Below are 21,852 nucleotides of genomic sequence, written 5' to 3' on the forward strand. Positions count from 1 at the left end.
ACATTCTTGTTGAATAAATGAACAAATAGCATTCAGTTGGAGAGAGATCTGCATGAAGAAAAGGGCTTAACTATTTATGCCATGCACTGGATCAGGGGCTGCATAATGTTGTGCAACAGAGATGCCACTAAGGGTCAGACACTCCACCATTGGGCTCTGTCCTCTGTGACTGACAGAAGCTCCAAAAACTTGTCATTGTGGGAGCTGCAATATCCTGGGTCCTTGCTTCTTCAGTCTACTTTCCCTGTTTGTGCTATCTGCCTCCTAATCTTTCTCAGATGACTTGTACATTTACAGTTTCCCCAGTTCTACCCACAGACATTAATTTTCAGAAAAAGGTCTGAGCAAACACCAAGTAAGAGTGACAGCCTCTAGCATTAACTGTTCTTAAGGTGGTTGCTTTTTACCTGGCAAAAATCCTTAGCTAAGCCCAGGACGCTTTAGAGCAGGGGTTCTAAGTTTTCATAACTCTTTTTTTTTTTTTTTTTTTTTTTTTGGTGTGATGGAGTCTCACTCTGTTACCCAGGCTGGAGTGCAGTGGTGTAATCTCAGCTCAACGCAACCTCTGCCTCCCAGGTTCAAGCGATTCTCCAGGCTCAGCCTCCCAAGTAGCTGGGATTACAGGCACCCGCCACCATGCCCAGCTAATTTTTGTAGTTTTAGTAGAAATGGGGTTTCACTAAGTTGGCCAGGCTGGTCTAGAACTCCTGACCTCAGGTGAACCATCCACCTCAGCCTCCCAAAGTCCTGGGATTACAGGCACAAGCCACTGTGCCTGGCCAAGTTTTTGTAACTTTTGAATATTTTGTGGTAACTGAATTTATTATTTTATAAATGACTATACAATTTGTAAAGGCCAGTTTTGGTGGAAAAGTAATTAAAATAAGGATGGAAATTATTACACTTGCTGGAAATATCTAATCTTTGTCCTCAAACAAATGCTTATTGGCTGTAAGCAAACTTATTATATGTTAGTTCTGAAAGAAAAAACATAATGAAATAACTTGTACAAAATACTGCAGATATATCTTCAAAGATTTTTGTCTAACAATTATGGAGGAAATGAAAATTACATGTAAATTATAAGCTGAGAATCAAACGAATGCATTGACACACATTCCAAGTCTTTGGAATTATTGATAAGAATACAGCTTATTACAGATCCTTTCATCAAGAGAAGATACTGGGGTTTGATTTTCCTTTGACAACATTTTCAAAAATATTGATGGTACAAGACCATCAAAGTCACCATCACTATCTCCTGCTGAAACTCCAGCCAAATCTTCACCCCACCCTACTTAATCACTTGCAAAAATCACCCAACATTAAAATCAAGTTCTTACACGTCACTCAGGTAAGAGAGATAATTAGAAATTGAGGAAAGAAAGAAATCACTTTAGCGTAATAAGGAATTGGCTGGGCACCTTGGCTCACGACAGTAATCCCAACACTTTGGGAGGCCAAGGCAGGTGGATCATGAGGTCAGGAGTTTGAGACTAGCCTGGTCAACATGGTGAAATCCCATCTCTACTAAAAATACAAAAATTAGCTGGCAATGGTGGTGGGCGCCTGTAATCCCAGCTACTTGGGAGGTTGAGGCAGGAGAATCACTTGAACAAGAGCGAAACTCCATCTCAAAAAAAAAAAAAAAAACATAGCCAGGCATGGTGTGCACTTGTAATCCCAGCTACTTGGGAGACTGAGGCAGGAGATTGACCCCGGGAGGTGGAGGTTGCAGTGAGCCGGGATCACACTACTGTACTCCAGCCTGGGCAACAGAGCAAGGCTCCATCTCGGAAAAAAAAAAAAAAATTAAAGAATAATAAGGAGCTGACTTGCGCCTGTGGTCACAGCTGTTCCCGAGGCTGAGGCAGGAGAATTGCTTGAGCCAGGGAGACTGCAGCTACAGTGAGCTATGATCGTGCCTGTGAATAGTCACTGCACTCCAGCCTGGGTGACATAGCAAGATGCTGTCTGAAAAAAAAAGAAAGAATAAGAAGGAGCTCTGTAGGTAAATTAGAACAGACTTGTATTTGAGACCTTGCCTTCACTGCTGCCATGAGGTAGGGCATGGAGGGACACTCAAGGAGGAAAAGCAGAGATCTCCAGCCCCAACCCTATTCTATTTTGAATTGTCTAATGAATTGGGATGATTCCAACCAAGGTCCACTGGCATTTAAGAACACTAAAAATACCAGAGGGAGACTCACCTGAGTGAAAGAGGAGTCCAGTCAGTTGACCTGATTGCAAATGTGGGCAGAGGCAACAAGAAAATACAGTAAGTCTCCTGTCTCCTTTGTATGGGGCTGGGTGCTGGGAATAGTGAAGGTCACGGAGGTGGTGGTGTGCAGGCAGAGGCAGACACATTTTGGATGGAGTAATCGGTGAGGTCCTCTCTGGAGACTGAGATCTAAATGATGAGGCAAAGAATGGGGCAGGAGAATGCAAAACTGAGGGAATAAGGCCCTGAGGCTTTTTTTTTTTTTTTTTTTTTTTTTTGAGGCAGTTTCAGAGTTTCACTGTTGTTGCCCAGGCTGGAGCACAGTGGCGCGCTCACTGCAACCTCCACCTCTTGCATTCAAGAGATTCTCCTGCCTCAGCCTCCTGAGTAGCTGGGATTACAGGTGCCCACTACCACCCCCAACTGATTTTTTGTATTTTTGGTAGAGACAGGGTTTCATCATATTGGCCAGGCTGGTCTGGAACTCCACCTCAGGTGATCCACCCACCTCAGTCTCCCAAAGTGCAGGAATTACAGGCATGTGCCCAGCCAGAGGCCCTGAGGCTTTAAATGGCTTGTGGTTGAGGAGATGAAAGAAGACCACTTAATAGAACACAGATGAAGAAGGAGGAGAGCACAGATTGGAAAAATGGGCAGGGGCCACCTCACACAAGCCTCTAAGGTGTGGTTAGGAGTTTGCTCTTTGTTTTAAGAACAATGAAAGCCCTGAAAGGTTTTAAGCAAGGGTATGACTTGGTCGGATCACTCTGGATGTTCCCAAGAGAAGGGACTAGAGAGAAGATGGGAGCTTTGAGGTCCATTAGAGGCGAGGCCGCGGCAGTGGAAGAGCTGGATAAAGCGTTCTTGGGAATTCTGAAGGGGGATGGCCCAAAGAGGAAAACACTGGATTTCTGCTAATAAAATCGAGCTTGATGGGATTAGGAGGGGCGGCTCAAGGCCAAGAATTTAAGACCAGCCTGGGCAACATAGCGAAACCCCAGTATCTACAAAAAATAAACAAAAATTATCTGGGTGTGCTGGTGCATGCCTGTAGTCCCAGCTACTTTGGAGGCTGAAGTGGGAGAATCACTCAATCCCGGGAGTTGGAGGCTGCAGTGAAATGATTGCGCCACTGCCTGAAATGAAAGAAATAAAAAGTTAGGGCTCAGGAAATTCATCAAAAAATAAAAGGGGCTGAGTGCGGCGGCTCACACCTGTAATCCCAGCACTTTGGGAGGCTGAAGCAGGTGGATCACTTGAGGTCAGGAGTTCGAGACCAGCCTGGCCAACATGGTGAAACCCCGTGTCTACCAAAAAATACAAAAATTAGCCAGGCGTGGTGGTGCGTGCCTGTAGTCCCAGCTACTCAGGAGGGTGAGACATGAGAATTGTTGAACCCCAGAGGCAGAGGCTACAGTGAGCCAAGATTGCACCACTACACTCCAGCCTGGGCAACAGGGTCAGACCCTGTCTCAAAAACAAACAAACAAATAAATAAAAGGGATACATGCATGTTGGTGAGGCAGGTCATATTTGTTATTCCTGTAGACAGGTGCTTTCTAGCCATAGTTGAACTAGGGTAGTTACATCACTAGACTTTCAGGGCCATTTTTCTCTCTATAAAGAACTTCTTTAGCATGAAGGAAATTATTTCCTCCAAATGACAAATGGCATTTGAGTATTTCAGAGTCATGATTCAGAATATTTATGTAAGCCAGATGGGAGCAAGAAGAGGATAAACCAGGACTGGCAGAGGTGGAACTTGTTCCAAATACAAGACGGACACTGTCATCCTGTTCTTCCCAGGATGTCACCTCCATCTGCCACACCCCTGCACTTCTTCTCACAGCTCTTTCCTCTCCTTCCCTCCTCACCCTTTCATCTTCTCACCCTGATTCAACCCAAACATACAGAACCAATCTTGGAGGGAAATCTGTTTTCATCCAAGACAACTGGTCGGTTGCAAAACATATTGGACAATCAGCCACACATGCTGAGCGAGCACATGTAGGTAACACTAGAGAAGACAGTCTTGGCTCTAGGGGAATGCCAAGTTCTGGGGCAGAGCCTGCCCTGGTGTCTGCCAGCATTTCCAACAATCCCTGCAGTTAGGAGAACCAAAAATTCAGATGTCATCCTTGACAACTCCCTCTCTTCCCCAGCCCTCGCATAAAATCCATTACCAAATCTTGTCAATGTTCCTCCTAAAGATCTCCCAGATCTGCCCCCTGCCTCCCCTGCCACCCCCTCCACACCACCCCAGTCAAGCTCTCTCTCTTCTTTCCTCTGAGCTCTATGAAAGCCTTCTCCCTGGCTTACCCCATGAGCCCCTTTCAAATCCATTCTCCACATTGCAGCCAGAGAAATCTCTCAAAACGCAAACTTGTCACTTTACCCTTCTCCCGTGGGCATAAAAGTTTTCAATGCTTCCTTTTGTTTTAGGATACAGACCAGATTCCTTACAAAGCCAAGGCTGCCTGTTCTGGTCCCTGCCCAGCCCTGCATCCTATGAGTGCCGCCAGCCTTTGATTTCTCTGCCCCAATTACACTGGCATCGTTTGGTCTGTTACCCTCTGCATATTCCCTCCCGTGTGTGGTCCCTCTGCCGAGAATGCTCTACTCTCCCCAGTTTATATTTTTACTTATTTTCTGAACAACAGCTCAATATCGATTTCACAGGGAAGATTTCCCTGACCTCCTAACTAGGTCAAACCCTCTTACGCAGCAGCATGCACCTGTCCTTCACAAGGCTGATCACACTCACACCCCTACATTCATTTGCACGATTATTGGGTTAAAATCTGTCTCCCTGGCACCAGTCACAAGGCTCCAGATTCTCTCTGCCTGTCTGCCCAGGAAGCAGAAGATGAGACACATTAGACGATCGGGCTCAGAATAGAAGGCAGAGAGAGTACGATGATGACCCCGACAGCAAAGGAGTGCCTGAGACCTGGTTGTCTAGAAGCAGAGCCCAAGACCAGGGAGCACAGCTGCTTGTGATTACTGTAGCGCTGTTCTCAGGAAAGACCTGTGAGGGAGGAAGGGAAGTGCAGCAGAGGGCTCTGGACCCCAACCTGCCTGGAGACAAGGGGCCAGCTTTTGTACCCCAGTATCAGCCAGTCATTGGCTGGAGGTGTCCCCCTCTTCCTGGGGGAAATTGGCTCATAATTTCCATAACTTCCCAGCAGGGCAGCACTTCTCAGACAAGGGCAATTCTCCTGAGACACAAAGGAAAAGGAGAGCAGCCGTGATGCGTTAGTGGCTCACATTCACAGCAGCTGGGATGGGGATCTGGGCAAGGCACCACCGCATCTGCTACAGGGTGGTAGCTAAGAGTTCTTTATATGTATACATATATACACACACACTCATATATATGTATGTATATATATTTTTTGAGACGGAGTCTCACTCTGTTGCCCAGGCTTGTATGCAATGGTGCAATCTCAGCTCACTGCAACCTCCACCTCCCGAGTTCAAGTGATTCTCCTGCCTCAGCCTCCCAAGTAGCTGGGGTTACAGGTGCATGCCATCAAACCTGGCTAATTTTTGTATTTTTAGTAGAGGCGGGGTTTCACCAGGTTGGCCTGGCTAGTCTTGAACTCCTGACCTCAAGTGATCCACCCACCTTGGCCTCCCAAAGTGCTGGGATTACAGGTGTCAGCTACCATGCTGGCCTATTATTATTATTTTTGGGACAGGGTCTTGCTCTGTCACCCAGGCTGAAGTGCAGTGGTGCCATCATGGCTTATGGCAGTCTCCACCTCCTGCATTCAAACAATCCTCCCACTTCAGCCTCTTGAGTAGCTGGGACTATAGGTGCGCACCACCACACCTGGCTAATTCTTTGGTATTTTTTTGTTGAGACAGGGTTTCACCATGTTCACCAGGCTGGTCTTGAACTCCTGGGTTCAATCAGTTCTCCCACCTCGACCTCCCAAAGTGCCGGGATTACAGGCATGAGCCACTGTGCCCGTCCAAGGGTTCTTCTTTTAAAAATACATATGGTAGGCTGGGTGTGGTGGTTTATGCCTGTAGTCCCAGCACTTTGGGAGTCTGAAGTGGAGGATCGCTTGAGCCCAGGAGTTACAGACCAGCCTACGCAATACAGAGAGACTATCTCTACAAAAAATACAAAAATTAGCTGGGTGTAGCGGCCCATACCTGTAGTCTCAGCTACTCCAGAGACTGAGGTGGGAGGATTGGGTGTAGTAGCCCATGCCTGTAGTCCAAGCTACTGCAGAGGCTGAGGCAGGAGGATTGCTTAAGCCCAGAAGGTTGAGGCTGCCGTGGGTTGTGATTGCACCATTGCACTACAGCCTGGGTGACACAGCAAGACCTATCTCAAAACATATATATCAAATAAAATAAAATATGTAAAGGCCAGGTGCAGTGGCTTACACCTGTAATCCCAGTGCTTTGGGAGGCCAAGTGGGGAGGATCACTTGAGGCCAGGAGTTCGAGACCAGCCTCAGCAATGTAGCAAGATGCTCATCTCTACAAAAAATTAGCAGGGTCAGCCGGGCGCGGTGGCTCACACCTGTAATCCCTGCACTTTGGGAGGCCGAGGCGGGCAGATCACGAGGTCAGGAGATCGAGACCATCCTGGCTAACACGGTGAAACCCCGTCTCTACTAAAATACAAAAAATTAGCCGGGCGCGGTGGCGGGCGCCTGTAGTCCCAGCTACTCGGGAGGCTGAGGCAGGAGAATGGCGCGAACCTGGGAGGCGGAGCTTGCAGTGAGCCGAGATGGTGCCACTGCACTCCAGCCTGGGCGACAGAGTGAAGACTCCGCCTCAAAAAAAAAAAAAAAATTAGCAGGGTCTAATGACTTGCCTGTACTTCTAGCCTCTGGGGAGGCTGAGACAGGAGGATCATGTAAGTCCAGAAGTGCAAGGCTGCAGTGAGCTATGATTGCACCACTGCACTCTAGCTTGGGTGGCAGAGCGTGACCCTGTCTCTTTAAAAAAAAAAAAAAGGGAGAATTCTGATGATAAAAGGCGGCAAGTTAAATAATAAGATTACATGAAGGTAGAGGGGAGTTCCACTGGACATCTTTCCTTCCTTTCTTTTTCCCAGCCAATCAGAAGCACTGCATCAAAGTCAGAAATGGAAGTCAGTGAAACAAATAAACAAGAGGATCCCGTCAGATTGTAAAAGGATTACAGCAACATCCCACGGCTGTCCAGCATGGGTCCTGTTAGCATACAAGCAATGATGTCTGCACTGAACCCTTCCTGCAGTGGACTGGGTCTTTGTTTCCTTTTGTGTCTCCTCTAGATCTTGTTTTTCCAGGCCTTCTAGCAATTCTATGAGCTACCCAGTGTCTTTTTGGTGTACTTGTTTTCCATTCTAAATTGCTATAATTAGTTTCTGTTGCTTACAACTAAGATCCCTGTAGTATGCCTTATCCAGGCCCCTGCTGCACAACCCTGAGGTCCCCTCCACCTACTGACTGCAGAGGATAGGATGGGCCAAATGCCAGCCGCATAGTTCCTGACCCCAGCCACCAGGCTGCAGCCACAGTGGAGGGCTCCTCAGTCTTCTGGAGCTCTGAGGGCAGGTTGGAGGAAAGGAAGGACAGGGTTCTGCCTTTAGATCAAAGCACTATGGATTCAGAACACGGGGAGGCTGTGGAGCAAGCCTCCGTCTATCAGAGCAAGCCTCCAGCATGATCCAGTACTGCTCAGGTGAAGATGGACACAGCCAACACATTTCCTCTGCAGAAGAGATGTGACTCACAAGCTCTTCCCCAACCAGCTGCTCATGGAGGAACATGTCAAGAGCTTAGCATTGTCATCCACTGCCTTGGCTTCTTATGGAGGGGCAGCCATGTCCTCAAGCCATGTCCAGACTTCTTACCACACTTCGACTCCTAACTCCAGCACTACCAAGTACCCGCCACCTCTGCAGTCATCCCAACTCATCTTGACCAAGCCCAGCCTCACATCGTTGAGAACAGAAGACTTCAGCAGAGGAAGGGGCCTCCCCTGTACCTATTTCTCTCAGGACCTGGCAGCAGTAGAAGTCAGGGAGCCCTTTTAGAAAGGGGCATTTTTCTCACTTGCTTTCTTGCATTGTGATATCACCTCTGAAATCTGTGCCTTGGGTAATCTGAGGATCAGTGCACAACCTTCAGTCCCGAATTTCCATGGAATATGAATTTTCTAGGCTTCACCTTGGACATTCCTCGCTTATATATCCCTGGCTCATTCCTACTGGTAAGAGCAAATTTCAGCAAGTTGGTGCACTTAATTCTTCCAGCTATTTCTCATATCCTACCAACTTGTGCTCATTTGTTTAGCCTCCCAGGACTATTCTGGACTACATTTCAGATGCTTCCAGCCACCTCCTCTTTTAGCAGCTACTATCCAAGTCTTTGTACTATTGTGCACCATCTGAGGTTCATCAAATGGAAATTACGAACCAGATGATAATTTATCATGGTTCCTTGGTTGCAAGCAACAGAAACAAAAAGAAGAACTTGTTGAAAGCTTAGCATGTAGTTCACAGAGGAGACAGGAGGCTGGAGAGCCAGTCTTAAAATAGAACTGGAACCAACGAAACTGGCCAACTATTTTGTCTGAGAGTTGCTGAGGAAACAAGTGTCATCCAAGTGTTCATTTCTGATGATGCAAGACCCTGTCTCAGGAGACAGTCTGAGTGCTCCAGCCTAGGTCATGTGCCCACCTCTTGGCTATGAGGAAAAGCCCCTTGATTTACTGTCCTACCAAGAGTCCACACAAGGAGAGAGGGTTAAGTCCACAATCAGAAATTGGGGTGCTATATCCAATAAAGGGGAAATGGAGGTTGAGCAATTTTTTTTTAAATGGCCACTACAAGTACCTATGTTGCTGTACATTCCATCAGCTCACCTCACCGCTGCAGAGACCACACAGGAAATCTCTCCCACACTCCCCTGCCTGGCCTGCTCCATAATCATATGGCTTTGATCCTGTTACAGTACGTAGCTAGTCAGGCATGAGCCAGGCAGATGAGAGCTCCCACATCGACCCCACCAGGAATATCAGGTGACCACCAGATTATAATCCGGCAGTTGTCACACTGTCTCTCTAAAATAATAATTGGTAGCAGCTGGTGCCAGAGAAAGGCAGTTTCCCAATAGAGAGAAACGCCTGAAGCTGGTGATCAGCAGCTTCCCGATAAGATCTCAGGAGTTGTGTGAGTGAGCTCATGCATGTGCACTAAAGCAAAATGGCAGAGTTTAACTGGTATATATTCTCCTGGGGACATTCCACTGGTAAGGGAAGAATGTTTCAAGTGAGCATGCATACAACTCCAGTAAACACACTGCGCATGCTCCCCTCCCAAGTGCTAGCAGGCCACTGTGCATGCGGACAGCCCACCCCAAGAGAGGAATCAGTGGAGAAGGGACACAAGATGCCAGAAGCATGCCAACATATAAAACCCCAAGTCAAAAGGTCAAACCACACACTTGACTTTCAGATCACCCACTTGGCCCTCTTCCAAGTGTACTTTCCTTCTTTTTGTTTCTGTTTTAGAGACTTTTTTTTTTTTTTTTTTTTTTTTTTTTTGAGCTGGAGTCTCCCTCTGTCTCCCAGGCTGGAGTGCAGTGGCATGATCTCAGCTCACTACAACCTCTGCCTCCCGGGTTCCAGCGATTCTCCTGCTTCATTCTCCCGAGTAACGAATTATAAGCACCCACCACCATGCCCAGCTAATTTTTGTACTTTTAGTAGAGACAGGGTTTCACCATGTTGGCCAGGCTGGTCTCGAACCCCTGACCTCAGGCGATCTACCCACCTTGGCCTCCCAAAGTGCTGGGATTACAGGTGTAAGCCACCGCTCCTGGCCTTTGCTCTAGAGCTTTTTAATAAACTTTCACTCCTGCTCTAAAACTTGCTTCAGTCTCTCCTTCTGCCTTCTGCCCGTCCGTCAAATTATTTCTTCTGAGTAGGCAAGAATAGAGATTGCTGCAGAACTGTATGAATTTGTCGCCAGTAACTCGGATACCCACCACCGGTAACAACCCCAGCGGCTTTTACATCAAGTTCCACTGACCCTGGAAGCTGACCAGTAATGGTGCTTAACAGGCTGCCTAGAAGAGTCTCCAGGGTGCCCTCTGGGGGTCGAGAGCAGGTATAACCTTTTAGAGGACCGGAACTTTGTAAAGGTTACTGAAAGAATGAATCCAACCAGACTGAGTCTCAGGGTATGACACTCAAGTAGGTGTCTGATCTTCCCCGTTGTATAGGCAGCATCATCTGCTCTGGAACCTGGAGAAAGAACCTGGGGGCTTCAAGGTTTCAGAGGTCATCAGTCCAGTGGCCTTCTGATTTGAATGGTCTCTCTCCACTATCTTTCCCCCATTCTCTGCTCCATTCAGCTCACTGGGCCATTAGCTTCCCCTCCCTCTAGCAGTGATAGCCCCTTGCCCCCAGGGTCCAAGGATGGAACAGATGTTGGACTTCCAGTGATACAGTCCAGGAAGGCTCAAGAGGAGATGCCACTGTGGTTAAAGCATCCCATAAAAGTGGCTGGGAAATCCTGGTCCTGTTCTACTTCTGTGGTGGAAAGTTTACTTCTACACCCACTGAGAAAACCAGATTGTTCCTCTCTTGCTTGTAAGAAGTCCACAGGTCCTTTCAAATTTATTCCACAAACGCTTATTCAGCATTTACCATATGTCAGGTACCATGCTAGGTACTAGTGATATTGCATCTACAGCTTCGGGGGAAGGAGACATTAATTAAAAGAATACACACAGATGTAATTAAACTGTGATGTTTGCTATGAGGGAAGAGCATGAGAAGTTTTAGAATAGATGACTGCAGGATCTGTTATCTGCAGGTCAGGGAAGCTTCCCCTGAAGAAGTGATGCTGAGCCGCTATCCAAGGGTCAATAGAATGAAATGAATAGAGGGGGAGATAAGGAAGAGTATGCTGGTAGAAGGAGCTGTGAAGAAGAAAAGTCCCGAAGGCCAGAAGAGTTTGTGGTGTTTGGAGTACGGAAAGACCTGGGTGCTGATGTGAGAGAGGGTCAGCACCCAGGTCTTTCCGTGGATGAAGGGCCTGTGGATGAGGGGCTGTGGATGAGGGGCTGTGGATGAGGGGCTGTGGATGAAGGGCCTGCTGGATGAAGGCCTGTGGATGAGGGGCTGTGGATGAAGGGCCTGCTGGATGAAGGCCTGTGGATGAGGGGCTGTGGATGAAGGCCTGTGGATGAAGGCCTGTGGATGAAGGCCTGTGGATGAGGGGCTGTGGATGAGGGGCTGTGGATGAAGGGCCTGCTGGATGAAGGCCTGTGGATGAGGGGCTGTGGATGAAGGGCCTGCTGGATGAAGGCCTGTGGATGAGGGGCTGTGGATGAAGGGCCTGCTGGATGAAGGCCTGTGGATGAGGGGCTGTGGATGAAGGCCTGTGGATGAAGGCCTGTGGATGAAGGCCTGTGGATGAGGGGCTGTGGATGAGGGGCTGTGGATGAAGGGCCTGCTGGATGAAGGCCTGTGGATGAGGGGCTGTGGATGAAGGCCTGTGGATGAAGGGCTGTGGATGAAGGCCTGTGGATGAAGGCCTGTGGATGAGGGGCTGTGGATGAAGGGCCTGCTGGATGAAGGCCTGTGGATGAGGGGCTGTGGATGAAGGCCTGTGGATGAAGGGCTGTGGATGAAGGCCTGTGGATGAAGGCCTGTGGATGAGGGGCTGTGGATGAAGGGCCTGCTGGATGAAGGCCTGCGGATGAAGGGCTGCGGATGAAGGCCTGTGGATGAAGGGCTGTGGATGAAGGCCTGTGGATGAAGGGCTGTGGATGAAGGCCTGTGGATGAAGGCCTGTGGATGAGGGGCTGTGGATGAGGGGCTGTGGATGAAGGGCCTGTGGATGAGGGGCTGTGGATGAAGGGCCTGTGGATGAGGGGCTGTGGATGAAGGGCTGTGGATGAAGGCCTGTGGATGAAGGGCTGTGGATGAAGGGCTGTGGATGAAGGCCTGTGGATGAGGGGCCCGTGGATGAGGGGCTGTGGATGAAGGGCCTGTGGATGAAGGCCTGTGGATGAAGGGCTGTGGATGAAGGGCTGTGGATGAAGGGCCTGCTGGATGAAGGGCTGTGGATGAAGGGCCTGCTGGACCTGGCGGGCCGGGACTGGTGGGGATTTAAGCTAAACGGATTTAAGCAGGCTGCTAGGTGAAGAATGGATTGAGGGAGGAGAAAGCATTCAGAGAAGAGGCAGAGGAGTGGTTTGGACCTGGAGAAAGGGAAGTGGATGGATCTATGGGGGGTACCGGATTTGGAATTGAGAGGACTTGATAATGGATTGGAGGCGGAGGATTCCCAGGATTCTGACTTGCACACTTCTGTCTTTTGCATTTACAACAAATGACCCGAGTGTAGCCTCATTATGGTTGGGGACGTTGTCTAGTCCTCTTTGTTCTAGGTGCACAGTGAATGAATCCATCCTCAGTGCATGAATAGTTGCTTTTCTCCACCCCGGGGAAGGCCTGCAGGTCTCACATCCCCCGGGAGGTGGCAGAGCAGGAAAACCAGCCGTTCACTTTTCCCGTGGCCAGAAACCCACTTCCTGCCGCAGGCGAGTTCGACTCCCTGGGGGAATTTTTCCCACATTCCAAATTCCCGAAAACAGCTCTTTCCCCAGCCTTTTGGAACTGCTTGAGTGGAGGGCGTGACATGACCAGGGAACTTCTCTTGGGGGCCAAGGCCCCTGAACTGACTCAGTCACTTTGCAGGGAGGGCCTCTTTCTTTTCGGCTGCGACAGTTCTGCAGAGCTTCCATATCGCATGGCCGGCCTTCCGCAGGGCACGGCGTGGAATCAACAGGGCCACCGGGGCATTTCTCCCTGCTCTGTGGCTGCAAAGAGCGAGAGAGCCTAAGGGAGCCCTTCCCAGTCACATCCCGGGGAGGTTGTGGGGAGCCCAGAGAATGCCTCACCAGGAGTCAAAAAATAGGTTTACACATGGGAAAGCTGGGTTAGAATATGAAAAAGAGTCGGGCATGGCCAGGGAGCGGGAGACCGGTTCTGAAAGGCCAAGGGCAACAGGCTCAAAATACCCCTGGAGGATGTAGGTAAAGGACTGGGATTTACCGGCTGGGTATGGTGGCTCACGCCTGTAATCCTAACACTTTGGGAGGCCGAGGTGGGCGGATCAGTTGAGGTCAGGAGTTCGAGACCAGCCTGGCCAACGTGGTGAAACCTCCTTTCTATTAAAAATACAGAAATTAGCCAGGCGCCTGTAATCCCAGCTACTCGGGAGGCTAAGGCAGGAGAATCGCTTGAACCCGGGAGGCATAGGTTGCAGTGAGCCGAGAACGCACCACTGCACTCCAGCCTGGATGAGAGAGAGTGAGACTCTAAAAATAAATAAATAAATAAAAATAAAAATAAAAAAAGACTGGGGTTTACCAAGAAATACGGCTCTCTGAGTGAGGAAAGAGCAAAACGAAGTCTGGCGGCAGATGAAAGAATAGAGAACAAGGACAGAGTGAGGAACACAGAAAGCTGAAGGGCACTTAAGGGGACGCATTGCCATGAGGAGCGGAAATCAGAATCCAGAGCCATCTCACCTAATGTTGGTGATATGGTTTGACTGTGTCCCCACCCAAATCTCATCATGAATTGTAGCTCCCATAATTCCCACATGTTGTGGGAGGGACCTAGTGGGAGATAAGTGAATCATGGGGGCGGATCTTTCCGGTACTATTCTCATGATAGTGAATAAGTCTCATGAGATCTGATGGTTTTATAAAGGGAAGTTTCCCTACAGAAGCTCTCTTCTCTTGTCTGCCACCATGTGAGACCTGCCTTTCACCTTCCCCCATGATTGTGAAGCCTCCCCAGCCATGTGGAACTGTGAGTCCATTAATCGTCTTTCTTTTGTAAATTGCCCAGTCTCTTTTCTTCCTCACCCCTCCTGCTTCTACTCCTTCTACTTTCTGGCCCCTCATTAAAGAGTAGGAAGAACTAGTGGTTCCCAGTTTCAGGAACTTCAGTACACTGACCACACGTTTATCTCCCTCAACCTGACTCATACCTGAAGTGCCATAATTTAATTTCATAGCTGTATTAATCTAGGTTTATGATCATATTTTAGTGTATATTACATATTTGATTTTTTTTCAACAAACATGTGATGAGGATCTACTTAAATTATGAAAGGCCCATTCACCATTTAATTCCATCGCACATACTCTGGCAGGATAATACATTTACCTGTTATCAGTCATTTCCTCCTTAATTTTGATCCCTGGTTTCCATGTGTCACCTCTAACTGGTCTTGTGTAATAGATCCATACTTTGGTCCCCTGGTCAGGACTGCCTGATAGTGTCTGTCCTCTGAGTCTATTGGTAGACATTACCTGGACTTGTCCTTGACCACTCCTTGCCTTGTAGTTCGAGTGCTCCAGCCACCTTGCGTAACCTACAGTTCTCTGATGCATCATTCTGTATCACACACCTGCATCTTTGCTTGTTGCCTCTATTGCCTGAGGTATTTCTTGACCTGTTGTATTAGTCAGGATTCCCCAAAGAAGCAGAACTTACAGAGTGTGTGTGTGTGTGTGTGTGTGTGTGTGTGTGTGTGTGTGTGTGTGTGTGTATGTGTGTATTTATTGAGACAAGGTCTTGCTCTTGTGTGTAAGAGCAAGGATTCCCCAAAGAAGCAGAACTTACAGAGTGTGTGTGTGTGTGTATGTGTGTATTTATTGAGACAAGGCTGGAGTGAGGTGGTGCAGTGGTGTGATCTCAACTCACTGCAACCTCTACCTCTTGGGCTCAAGAGATCCCTCAACCTAAGCCTCCTGAGTTCCTGAGTAGTTGGGACTACAGGCATGTGCTACCATGCCCAGCTACTTTTTTTTTTTTTTTTTTTTTGAGATGGAGTCTTGCTCTGTCTCCCAGGCTGGAGTGCAGTGGCGCAGTCACGGCTCACTGGAAGCTCGGCCTCCCGGGTTCATGCCATTCTCTTGCTTCAGCCTCCAGAGTAGCTGGGACTATTGGCGCATGCCACCACGCCTGGCTAATTTTTTGTATTTTTTAGTAGAGACAGGGTTTCAGCGTGTTAACCAGGATGGTCTTGATCTCCTGACATCGTGATCCACCTGCCTCGGCCTCCCAAAGTGCTGGGATTACAGGCTTGAGCCACCACGCCTGGCCTTTGTTGTTGTTGTTGTTGTTGTTGCTGATGTTGTTGTTGTTGGTTGTTGTTGTTGTTGGAGATGGAGTTTCATCACGTTGTCCAGGTTGGTCTTGAACTCCTAGGATTATGCAGTCCACCCGCCCTGGCCTCCCAAAGTGCAGTATTACAGGTGTGAGCCACTGTGCCCAGCCCTGTATTTTCTTTTAATTATAGAAATTGCCTCATGTGAGGAGCTTAATCAGTCTCACAGTCTGCTGTTTGTAAGCTGGAGAACCAGGAAAGCTGATGATGTAGTTCAATCTGAGTCCAAAGGCCTGAAAAGCAGGAATGCCAATGTCCAAGGGCAGGAGAATATGGATGTCACAGCTCAGAGAGAGCAAATTTGCCTTCCTTCCACCCTTCTGTTCTATTTAGGACCGCAAGGGATGATGCCCACCTACATGGATGAGTGCAGACCTTCTTTACTCAGTCTACTGATGAGCTAATCTCTTCTGGAAACACCCTCGCAGACACATCCAGAAGTAATGTTTTATCAGCTATCTGCACATCTAATTGACACATAAAACTACCATCACAAATTCACTCCTTGTCAATTTGGCATCCATATGGGTTGCATCTCCTTAAACCATACTTAGTCCCCAAATAAAAGCAATAACAAGATCCTAATTCTGATTAACATGACATCTATCTCATACTAATTCCTTCCCCAGAAGAGGAGATGAAGCTCTTGAGTGATGTTTGCTGTTCTCCAGGTAAACACTATGATGTAAAATTAACTTAAATACAGATATAAAGTGAATACATTTTATATTACATAATAAGGGAGTAAGAGAAGAAAGAAAATGAAGGTATTTGCTTAAAATGTATACATATACACGAACATATAACAAAATGAGGAGGATATACTCATGTCAGTTACAGTCCTCATTTCCATAACTGGTCGTGTGATCATAGCTGGTATTGATCACTACCTTCTTCTACTACCTGTTCTGTATTCCATTTGCCTTCAGCAAGCACTTCAGCTGGTCGAGGTTTGTTACCTGGTGGAGTGGCACAAACCTTCATACCTGAAGGATCTGGGTCATTCATAGTCCTGCCTGGATTGCACTGTTGTAGTTTTCCATCGACCTTAATCACAGGGTGTGGTAATACTAAGAGATACCCTAAGAGACCTCCTATATTCCATACATACTCTTCCTTACCTCCATTGTGGAGTGGAGGTCCAATTTCCCCTTTGGAAGTCTGGACCAGTCACCCCAACCAATACAGTAACTCCCTTCTTGGCCTATTGACTCAGAGGCATAAAGAGCCCAAAGAGTCTGGGTGGCAGTCTTAGCTTCAAGTTCAATTGAATCATTGTTGTGTCTCTTAATGGAAGCATTCCTCCCTCCAGAACTAAGACCTCTAGGCCAGCAGAGCATAAAATTGCAGGAACAGGAAGCAAAAATTTTGCTAGTGGGTCACTAGGGTAATGGCAAGTGGTGTCATTTCTATTTCCACCCCTTGATTCCTGGACCCTTGAATCTTGGCCCTCGGAGAAACAGCACCATATATTGGATGCTGATTCAGAGCACATATAGCCTCCTGAATGGGCTTGCCCTGGCATCACAAGGCATTGCCACCTAGCTGGAGTGATAACTGAGACTTCAAAAGCATCCAGCTGCTTCAGGATGGTGGGGAATGTGATAAGACCAGTGAATTCCATGAGCATGGGTTCATTGTCACACTTCTTTTGCTGCAAATTGAGTTCCTTGATCAGAAGCAATGCTCTATAGAATACCATGATGGTGGAGGCATTCTGTAAGTCCACAGATGGTAGTTTTGGCAAAGCATTGCATGCAAAGAAAACAAATCCGTATCCAAAGTAAATATCTCTTCTAGTGAGGACAGAACACTGCCCCTTCCACAGTGGAAGTGATTCAGTGGTAATCAATTTGCCACCAGGTAGCTGGCTGACATCTTTTCTTTTCTTTTTTTTTTCTTTTCTTTTCTTTTCTTTTCTCTTCTATTTTCTTTTCTTTTCTTTTCTCTTTTCTTTTCTTTCTTTCCTTTCTTTTTTTCTTCTTTTGAGATGGGGTCTCATTCTGTCACTCAGGCTGGAGTACAGTGGTGTGACCATGGCTCACTGCAACTTCTGCCTCCCAGGCTCAAGCAATCCTCTCACCTTAGCCTCCCAAGTAGCTGGGACCACAGGCGTGGTCACCATGCCTGGCTAATATTTTGTATTTTTGGTAAGGAAAGGTCTTGCCATGTTGGCCAGCCTGGTCTTGAATTCCTGACCTCAAGTGATCTTCTTACCTCGGCCTCCCAAAGTGCTGGATTACAGATGTGAGGCACCATGTCCAGCCTCCTTGACCGGTTTTCATCCAGCCAATTCCTCCTCGTTTTTGGGAATCAAGTTAGTTGTCATCACCACCAGGAAGCCTTCCCTGACTACCCAGATAGGCACTTAGTATGTGCCATGCTCTATGCTAGACACTGGGGATCCAAAGATAAATAAGTCACACTTCAGAGCCTAGAAGTGCTCCCAGTCTAGAGGATAGAGCAGTGTGGTAAGTGCTGTGATGGAGGTATGCACAGGTGCATGGGAACACTGAGGAAGGGCTCCCAGCCCAGATGAAGTAGGGAAGGGACCCAGAGGAAGTGACACATCAGCTGAGCTAGGCAACGGAGGAAGCAGGGAGGGGGAGAATGTTCCAGACCAAGACTTCGTGGTAAGAGCAATTGTAATACATCTGGGCAACTGCAAGTGGTTCAACATGAACTAAATAGAAAAGGAAGAAGTGATAAGAGATAAGTTTTACCCGTAAGCAGGGACAAGATGACAAAGGGTCAAGCTATGAACTTTGTCATTCAAAAGACTTTGGGCTTTATCCTGAAGACATTAGGAAGCTCCTTAAGGACTTTAAATGGGGGAAGATGGGATCACATCTATTTTAAATGATAACTTGCATTGGGCAGAATAAATGAGAGAGAGCAAGGCAGGAGGCAAGGACTCATGTGGAAGGTTATATGTGAAATGACCCTGGCCTGAAATAAGATGATAGTGGTGGGATTAGGTGGGGAGAAGTGGGAAGATTCAGGAGACATCAAGGAGCTAGAATTGCCAGAGCAGAAAAGAAAACCATACAGGTTTCTAACTTTGGCACTTGGAAAAAGTGTAGTATTTTTGTCAAAATAGGGAACACTGGAGAGATCAGGTTTGGGGAAAAATATTTGTTTTGGGCAAGTTGAGTTTGAGGTTCTCTGGGATGTTTAGATGAGGTACCCAGTAGGCAGCTTGCTATGCAAATCTAGAGTTCATAAAAGCCATTTGAATTTCATGACCATTAGGATGGCTACTATTTTTTTTTTTTTTAACACACAGAAAATAACAAGTGTTGGTAAGGATGTGTTGAAAGTGGAACTCTTGTGCACCATTGGTGGAAAGGTAAAATGTTGCAGCCTCTGTGAAAACAGTATGGTGGTTCCTTAAAAAAATTAAAAATAAAATTATGATTTTGTCCACCAATTTCACTTCTGGGTATATGCCCAAAAGAATTGAAAGTAGAGTCTCAACGAGATATTTTTTTCACCCATGTTTATAGAAGCACTATTCACAACAGCCAAAAGGTAGAAGCAACAAGAGGTCTACCAATGGATCAATAGATAAACAAAATGTGTGTGTGTGTGTATATATATATATACATATATATATATGTATATATATATATATACATATATATATATACACACACACACACACACACACTAGAATATTATGTAGCCATGAAAAGAAGGAAATTATGATACATACTATAGCATGGATGAACCTCAAAGACATTATGCTAAGTGAAATAAGCCAGTCACAAAAAGATACATACTGTATGAGTCCACTTACATGAGGTACTGCTACTTTTTGTCCTTGAGTTAGAGAATAATCTAACTTATAGGGACAAAAAGTAGAATGGTGATTGTGGGGAAGGGTAGGGAAGGGGAAAATGGGGAGTTATTGTTTAATGGGTGATGTGGTTTGGCTCTGTCCCCACCCAAAACTCATCTTGAATTGTAGCTCCAATAATTCCTACATGTTGTGGGAGGGACCTGGTGGGAAATAAATGAATACCGTAGTATTCTGTGGTAGTGAATGAGTCTCATGAGATCTGATGGTTTTATGAGGGGTTTCCCCTTTTCTTGGCTCTCATTCTCTCTTGCCTGCTGCCATGTAAGACATGGCTTTGCTCCTCCTTCACCTTCCACCATGATCGTGAGGCCTCCCCAGCCATGTTGAACTGTGAGTCCATTACCAGTCTTGGGTATGTCTTTATTAGCAGCATGAGAACAGACTATTACAATGGGTATAGAGTTTCAGTGTTGCAATATGAAAAGGGTTCTGGAGATGGATGGTGGCACTGGTTATACAACAACATGAATGTACTTAATGCCACTGAAGTGTATACTTAAACATGGTTATGATTTTTAAAAACCAAAAAATGGTTATGATGTTGTCTTAGTTCATTTTCCATTACTTATAACAAAATACCTCAAACTGGGTAAATTATAAGAAATGAAATTTATTTCTTACAGTTTTGGAGGCTTTGAAGTCCAAGGTTGAGGGGATGAATCTAGTGAGAGCCTTCTTGCTGGGGGTGCTCTCTGCGGAGTCCTGAGGTGGTGCAGGGCATTGCATGTAGAGCGGGCCAAGTGTGCTAGTTCAGATCTCTCTTCCTCCTCTTTAAGCCACCAATCTCTGATCCTCTGGTTCCTTTTCCCATTGGATCTGAATGCTGGTCTTGGTGGTTGTAAAAGGAGGAAAAGTAACACTGAAGGTGGCTTCGCAGTCTTGTAGTCTGGCATATCGTTTCCACAATGGTTTGAAATAATAATAATAATAATAATAATAATAAAGCCATAGTTCCATTCCTGTGATAACCCATTAATCCATGAATTAGCTCCCCATGACCTAATCACCTCTTAAAGGCCCCACCTCTCAATACTGCCACACTGGGGAATAAATTCTGACATGAATTTTGAAGGGGACAAACATTCAAACCATAGCAGATGGTAAACTTCATGTTGTGTGTATTTTACCATAATTTCTTGAAAAAGCCATTAGAGCCACCAGTCTTAATTTGGAAATCTTTAGACTGTATAGGTGACAACTAAAGTCATGGTCTCATAGAAAGCGAGAACAGTAGAGGAAAACTACTAGTTGTGGGGTTGGCAGAGTAAAAGGAAGGTGCAAGGGGGCCTGTGATATCAGAAGGAAAACAGGAAGGAGTGGTAGCATCGAAATGGATGAAGGAGAGCTCATCTTAGGGTCAGAAGCTACAGACACATCAAGAATGAGAAGGACTAAGAGGAATCCTGTATTTAGCAACAGAGAGAGTGTTTATGACCTAGGTGGGGGCAGCCTCAGGGGAGAGGTGGGGTAGAATTCAGATTGCAATGGGGTGAGGAGTGTGTGAACTGAGGAAGTAGGGAAGAGTGCAGCATCCTGGAAGCTTGTTTATGACAGAGGGAGAGAGAAGATGGTGATAAAGACAGATGCAGCCGGCTATCCTAAGTTGATGACAAGATCACTAGCTTTGCAATTTGCCCCAGTGTCATGCTCACTCAAGCATCCTTTTGGATATATACATATTCCAACGCCCACATGAACATCTAGCCCACCAGACAGAGTAATGACTTGAGGAATCGGCATTCTAGTTGATACACTTTCCCTCAAAAGTTTGGTTAGCTCAAGGTTAGATCTGACAAGATCAAGTTTTTGAAAGTGGAAAGCTCAAGACACTGAACTGTTTGGAGATCCCCACATGCCCACACTGCACCTCTCTTCTATGTCTTTCTTAAACCGTCCTCCCTCCATGAAATGTCATCCCTCAGACACACACAACTTGTTTTGTTTTATTTTCAAAATTTTTTGTTGAGACGGGGTCTTCCTATGTTGTCCAGGCTGGCCTTGAACTCTTGGGCTCAAGCAATCCTCCCGCCTTGGCCTCCCAGAGTACTGAGATTACAGGCATGAGCCACTGCACCTGGCCACAATTTGTTTTATTCTTACACATTCTTTGAGGCTCAGTTTAGTTTCGCTCCTGTTTCCCTCACTGAACAGCTTCTTGTTTCTTGCTCCCAGCATATGTGTAGATGGTCAGTAAGTGCTTATGGAATTAATGAGTAGATGGCAAAGAAGGATGATGTTGAAAATGCTTAATTAATAACAGAACAAAAAAATCCATTCTTTAATGAGCAGTATTTATTGAACATTTGCCAGGCGCACACCAGGTATGACCGGTGTACAAAAAGATAGGGACCCTCTCCTTAAAGAGCATACCCATGGGAGCTCTTTTATCACACCTTTCATGGTTGAAGGAGAATGGTAGTTACATTTGGCCTCTGTGCTCTCCAAATTATTTGTTCATACTTGAGGCTGGCACATTGTGTACAATAAATCTTTGTTGAACAGATGAATGAGCCTTTATTATAGAACTTATAATATGATTTTTTAGTTTTTGTGTGT

At 46.5% G+C, this 21,852-nt stretch overlaps 1 protein-coding gene and 1 non-coding gene across 2 annotated transcripts in view; one reads left to right on the forward strand and one right to left on the reverse strand.

Moving 5' to 3' along the window:
* SNAP47 (synaptosome associated protein 47) overlaps positions 1–21,852 on the reverse strand; it is a 779,054-nt gene that overhangs the window by 410,896 nt on the left and 346,306 nt on the right. The gene's annotated exons all lie outside the window — the stretch shown is intronic.
* LOC126945366 (small nucleolar RNA SNORA61) lies at positions 20,086–20,215 on the forward strand. The gene has a single exon (XR_007722429.1). It is a non-coding gene; the product is annotated as a small nucleolar RNA SNORA61 (small nucleolar RNA).

Source organism: Macaca thibetana, chromosome 1, assembly GCF_024542745.1.
Source record: "Macaca thibetana thibetana isolate TM-01 chromosome 1, ASM2454274v1, whole genome shotgun sequence".
In the NCBI taxonomy this organism is placed as follows: domain Eukaryota; kingdom Metazoa; phylum Chordata; class Mammalia; order Primates; family Cercopithecidae; genus Macaca; species Macaca thibetana.